The sequence below is a fragment of the Perca fluviatilis genome, chromosome 11, assembly GCF_010015445.1.
Source record: "Perca fluviatilis chromosome 11, GENO_Pfluv_1.0, whole genome shotgun sequence".
Taxonomy (NCBI): domain Eukaryota; kingdom Metazoa; phylum Chordata; class Actinopteri; order Perciformes; family Percidae; genus Perca; species Perca fluviatilis.
In genome coordinates this window covers 7164503-7171565 of record NC_053122.1, presented here as the reverse complement: position 1 = coordinate 7171565, position 7063 = coordinate 7164503, and positions in this window count along the sequence as shown.

Below are 7063 nucleotides of genomic sequence, written 5' to 3'. Positions count from 1 at the left end.
AATATTTTTCTAGATCCGCCCCTGAGCTATAATAAGACAACAACGACGCTATCAAAACAGCGCTACGATGATGCAGAAGTAAAGTAAAGTCCAGACAACGTTATACGTTATATATCGCTCTTTAATTAAATTTAAAAAGTCTCCTCTTTTGTCCACTTATATCTGTCTTTGTTGACACCCGCCATGTTTGCAAAGAAAGCAGAAATAAGTGGCGGAAATTAATAAAACTTCTTCTTCTTCTTTTTATGGCCGGTTCCAACCATAAAATGACCAAAAACTTAATCGCAATTCATTATTTATTTGGCAAATAAAGTTTCCATCAGCATTTATCACATAATCAGTTTACCGATTAAGAGAAAATCCGATGAGATTGAACATACAAACTTTGTGTCGATATTCATGAAATTCAATCAAATTTGACAGTTTCCACAAGGCATTGTTCATTCGATATTACTCGGTTCGCTTAAAAACATGTGGACGGAAACATGGCTAAACAAAGGACTTTCACTCAGGAGACCAGGGTTTGTGTCCCGTGTGAACCGAAAGTCAACTGTCATTTTGAATTCAACCGAGTTTTACGGACATTAGTCAGTGACATCAAGTTACATCCTCATTTTAGGTTTTTAGTTTTTTTACTAACCATAAGTATTTTGGAAAAATATACTGAACTAGTTCCAATTCACAACGTTCACCTCGTGTTTAAAACTGCACCCAATTACTTTAAATAGAACGGTTGCATGATTCCACTGCCACCGTGCAGCAGTAAATGTCGTATGTCCTACGTGTTGTTTTGGGAGTCTTTGGAAATCGACCTATAATGTTGTTAAGGTATGAGGATGGGTTGTAATTTGAATGTTTTCCAGAATCCACCACAAAAGTCAAGTATTCCTGGCAATAAATACTTCCAAACTGACACTGCTTCAAATCAGTGCTGTTTTAGTGTGTGCTGAGTCGAAGCACTTATTCAGAGTGCAAGTGAGCCAACTGGCAAGCTTGGATGGCAGAAATAGAACTCTAATCAAAATATAGCAACACATGAATGGTGCCACAGTGTTGTTTTTTTCTCCAACTTTCTTGTTTGCTAATCAGTGCCAACAGCCTGTCCAGGAAGAGGATGATTGTTCAGTTTTACAGGAAGCTTGCCATCCTTTTGGACTATAATGACTTGGCTGCTCTACCTTCAAGTGCTCACTTCACACTAAAACATACAGGTACAGGAGTACATTCTCACACATCCGTACCTTCTGCAGCCCAATTCCAGATATAGCACTGGAGGGAATACTGGTCCAACCGGGTCTACCGGGAAATTTCGTAGACCACCGGCGGATGGTCCGGTGAATGAATGAACGACACAGCACAGCAACATGATCCCTTTTTTTCCTTTTGAGTCTGACCTTCCCAGCGCCACCTTTCCCTTTTTGTTTTTTGGCTTTCCATCATTAGACTCACACACTGTCTGTTAACGTTACCGATAGACATCCAAACGTGACGAGGAAAAAAGAGGTGCTCGATGGCTTCACGTCATAGGCCGACCAGGGCTATGCCATTTGGGGAGGGGCCGCTCACTGATCCCCTTATATTTCTGAAAATCCTAGACATGGTTGTGACCTGCACTTCCTTAGTGCTTTCTGATTAGCCTGTGCTTGTATTGAAATAAGAGGCTGCTGCGGCCCGCCGTACGGGTTGAGCAGAGGCTGCACAGTTTGACCAGCGGGCAGCGGCCGCACACCAGGCCGCCGGATGGTGTTGCAAAGAACTTGCAATGTATAACTATTATCAGATTGACCCTCATGGCCTCGAAACACTAACGGCCCACCGGGAAAAGTTCCTTGTCCACATGTCAGTTAAATGTAGGTCCTGACCCAGAGCGCCAAAAAGTGACGCCTATCCCAACGAAGCTTGTCCAAATATGACGCCAAAGGGCTAGACGCGAGTCCCGAGAGCTTCAAATAGTGACGCCAAGGGTCCCCATCCAGAGCATCAAAAAATTACGCTATAGGAGACTTTTTGTATAATAACAAACGCCAATGGCTCCTGACCAAGCATCGGTTTTAACGCGATGGGAGTGAGAATGTGTTGACTGGTCACAGTTTTAATGAAATGGCATTCCACACCTTATCTAGGCCAACAGGGAGAGTAAACAGTGTAGAGGGAGAATCTAACCCTCTTTTCCACCAGGATGGGTGGTTCAGGGCCTTTTCACGCCCGAAAGTCCAAACCAAGGTCCGGCCAAAGGTTCATGTTTTTGTTACAATGTATACATTTGATCCGGTTAGTTTTGGTTTCACACTGCAGTTATGCAAGCGCACTAAAGACCTTTACCTGACATACCTACATCCTGTCGTCATCGCATATGTGAGCCGCATCTCCCCATACTCAGAATTGATTGGTTTATAGACGGGCTTCCCTCTCTTTCTGTTTTGTTTCGTTGTTGAGAAGCAAGACACGGGGAACGTTAATTTGGTTTTGAGAAGCTACAGCATTTATTCAGAGACAAACCGAAACCTACACTGGACATTTACCTCCACGACAAGTAAACTGCCAATATATTCTCTCTGCTCTGATAGCCCACAGCTGTCTGCTCTGAGCTCATTCACCATCACTCTCTCTCTCTCTCTCTCTCTCTCTCTCTCTCTCTCACGTACACACTAATCACTCAGCTGCCAGAACTTCCTGTATTTGGTCCGAAAGTCCAAACCATCTAAAAAAAAAATTGCTTTCACACTAGAAACAAATTGGACAATGGTATACCTCAGGCCTTACTTTCCTTTGTTTTGTACCATACCAAAACTTTTCTTTACAAATGTGATTTTATTCCTACCTGAGTGAAATTATTAAATAGATATTTTCAAGGATCTTGTCCATCTGTTTTCCAAATAGAAATCTTTTTTAGAGCTGTGTCTTTGTTTGATGTTGTTTTGTTTGCAAATGTATGCACTATTGCCTACATCCCAATTGACCTTTAGGATTTAATAATGATTGACCTAAACAATTGGCCTGATACAAAAATATTTTCTTTCAGAAATGTGTTCAAAAAGGTTCCGGAGCATGGGTGCACTTTCCGATTAGTTGATACCTAACTGGATAAAAGCATTCTAAATGTTGTGAATCAGCCTTGTCCTTCAAATGAAAAGCACATTCCAGTTTGGCATTTGGCAATTGTCATTGGGATCGGAATAGTCCTTTTATAAGAGAAGTCTGTATGAAGACAGAACACAAGGCCGAACACACCAACAAGGACACCGATAAAATAAAATAAAACAATATAAATTCATACAGTATCAACATCATACTTCAAGAATCATCTGAGGGCTGATGGGTGTACTAGGGGCCACAGAAGGACAGGCGGTTCCTAAAGTGCTGAAATAGATGAGAGCAGTGGATCTATACCTGGAGGGGTTGTGTTTTCAGTTGTGCAGTCTCAAGTGGCACTACACAGTGAGCAGGATAACTGAGCCACCAACCCTCAACATTAAGGATCAGGGTCACGATTGTTGCAGCAATCAAAAGCAATTTTCTGTGAAGTATGTTAGACCACTGAGTGAAATATGAGGCATTGGGCCATCTATTAGACAACTAATGTAGATACAGACCATAGGCCGTACTCTACGCTGTAGCTTGACGTGCTAAGGCGCATTCGATCCCTGGCCCCTCCTGTCCATATGCTGAAGCGCCCTTGAGGTTTAACTAATACCTTGCATGGTAGCTCTCTGCTGTGAGTGGGTGAAGGAGATTGCAGTGTTTTGAATAATGCTTTGCATAAAACCGCTATATAATTGCATTGCCAATGCAAATTGATAGCTCTTTAAACCCTTTAATCTCAAAGCCCTGATGACATCTTTGGGGGTTATTTTCTCAGACGTGTCAAATGTTATTCTGCAACTCCCACATTTATGTCAAACTAAATAATATTATAAAAAGAAGCGTTTTTGAAAAACTTTTTTACTCGCTCTAAGAAATTAATTAAAAAACTAACACGTCCACTAAAACAGCAAAGCAAAACGAAGCAGACGATGTAGAAACACCACAATGTCACCAGAATAGAGAGGTACAGCAGTATTTATATGTATATATATTATTAAATTTGTTTTTGTTTTTAAAGGTGCCCTGCCACACGTATTTCTACCATGGACTCTGTAACATTTTTTGTGGAAAAATTGCCTTGGTTACCTTGTTTCAAGCCATTCTAGCGTGGTATAGAAAACCTACAGGAAGACTCAGCTCGATTTGTGCCAGTTCTCATTAATATTTAACAAGCTAAGCTGTTTGAATCTGATTGGCTAACAGCTAGCCAATGAGAGCCTGGCTATCAGCATCCTTTACCCATCCTTTACTGGACGAACTCATGAATAGTAATGAGCTCAGGCAATATGATGTCAGACTGACCAGCTTTTGTAATTGGCCTGATTTCTCCGCTTATTTCTTTTCAGTGGCTAGAGCTGACAGAGGAGGTAACAGTTCATTTTCACATTCACAACATAACACAAACACATATGGACCTAACAGATTTCAAAAAATGCAAGTAAAAACGGTTTTGTGTGGCAGGGCACCTTTAAAGGATAGGAGGATGTGCTTGTGGGTACGCAACCTGCACAATCCGACATGCGCAAGATGTTCGTGCATGCGGTAGATGATAATCCTGTTTTACGACTGCACAATCTCTCCACGCTTGTGCACCGTGGCACCGCGGGCGTGTGGAGGAAACTGATAGTTTGCAGCAACAGAAAGACTCAGACTTCATTCCACGTGTAACCAAAATGGTTTATGTTCATGTAACATGTAACAACTCCTTTATTATTTTGGATTGGCAACCACAAACACCTCGGAATGCATAGTGTAAGCGAAACTTAAAGGTCCCATGACATGGTGCTCTTTGGATGCTTTTATATAGGCCTTAGTGGTCCCCTAATACTGTATCTGAAGTCTCTTTTATATAGGCCTTAGTGGTCCCCTAATACTGTATCTGAAGCATATATACCTTAGTTGTCCCCTAAATTACTATTATCTGAATTTTTTATACTTGAGCGTAGTGGTGGCCCTACACTGTATTGAAGTCTCTTTAGTATAGCCCTTAGTGGTCCCCTAATACTGTATCTGAAGTCTCTTTTATATAGACCTTAGTGGTCCTCTAATACTGTATCATGAAGTCTTTTTTTTTAGACCTTACTGGTCCCCTAATACTGTATCTGAAGTCTCTTTTATATAGGCCTTAGTGGTCCTCTAATACTGTATCTGAAGTCTCTTTTATATAGGCCTTAGTGGTCCCCTAATACTGTATCTGAAGTCTCTTTTATATAGGCCTTAGTGGTCCCCTAATACTGTATCTGAAGTCTCTTTCCCGAAATTCAGCCTTGGTGCAGAATTACAGCCACTAGAGCCAGTCCCACAATGAGCTTTCCTTAGGATGTGCCATTTCTGTGTCTGTAGCTATTGAGGAGGAGAGAGGGCAAGGTTGAGGGTGGGGGTGTGGCTTTGACCAACTGCCACTTTGCTCGTTTGAAAGCCATGATGTCTCTCTCTATCTCTCATGGGTGGGTCAAATTCTCTGGGTGGGCAAAGCAGAGAAAGGGGAGGTAACCTTGCTCCTTATGACCTCATAAGGAGAAGATTCCAGATCGGCCCATCTGAGCTTTCATTTTCTCAAAGGCAGAGCAGGATACCCAGGGCTCGGTTTACACCTATCACCATTTCTAGCCACTGGGGGACCATAGGCAGGCTGGGGGAACGCATATTAATGTTAAAAAACAGTGAAGTGAAATGTTCACGCCATGGGACCTTTAAAAACATCACAACATCCCCACACTACATGTCACAAAAATAACAATGTCGCCAAGGCCTAGTACATGGACGTCAATATGCAGTTTTGTGAACTGCATAATGAATAACATAAAATGTTATATGCCGCCAGTTGTGCTGCCTGGCCGTCAAGTGTTTCAATGCATGCGTGATACAAATAGTGTCTACGTATTTATGCGCGTGCGCACATCGGATCGTGCAGGCAGCACAGGTCGCGTACCGACAACGCTCTTCTGAGCGCCTTAATATGGCCGTTGGGTGAGTGTGGACCTTGGGTCGGGCCGTCCCCTTACTCCCCCACAAAACCTGCTATCTGCTCTGATGCTCGAAAGACTTTCCAGATTCAGGTTAGCGAGATTTATTCAGAGAGCAAAAACGACATGTAAAGCACATGATGGACAGATTCTTGACAGGGGAAAAGCAAAAACTGATGATGCTCATCAAGCAGTGTCAGTCAAATCCAAGCAGCCTATCTTCCTCTCAGGTTCACTCCATTTAAATAAACATTTTATAATGAAACGCAAGCTTAAGGTATTGTTTTGTTTTTTAAATCGAGTCAGGTGAGTTTGGCCATGGCGATTTCGGGGCTGTTTAATGTTTAACTAAAAGGATCATACTCTATAACAAAAGGGTCTTTCTCTGTAGGGATCCTTTCCATTATGTTGTCAGACATTTAGAATGATAATCTGAGCCTGTCAGTGACAAACTGAACTTTTAGTGGATGGAAATTGCCCTATAGGATTAAATTGCCGCCGGTTACACCATTCTCGCTCAATACTGGACTAACTTAAAAAAACTAAATTCACATTAGTCACTTAGACACTAGTCTTGCTTTGCCTGACTCTCCTCCAAAGCGCGCTGGAGGAGAGTCTGGCTACTCCACATGGCATTCGGGGATGGGAGGAAAACGTGCTCTGGTTTAATGGAATTTCTTTAAACCAATCACAATCGTCTTGGGACCGGAGAAAAGCCGCGGTAGGCTACTGCTGCAAAATAGGCTCCGGAGGAACCTGTTTTTGGTGGAACGTTAAAAGTAGCTTTAGTCGTGCAACAGAAAACTCAGATTGGACAAATAGTCTAGCTAGCTGTCTGGATTTACCCTGCAGAGATCTGAGGAGCAGTTAACCGTAGTCCTCACAAATCCACCGGAGGTTAGAACGCCAACACAAAGGAAGCCCAAGGCAACGGCTATCCGGCCTAAATGAGCGAAATCCGGCGGATTTTACGGCAGCAACAGAGCAATCCCGGAAGTGGAACGTCGTGGATA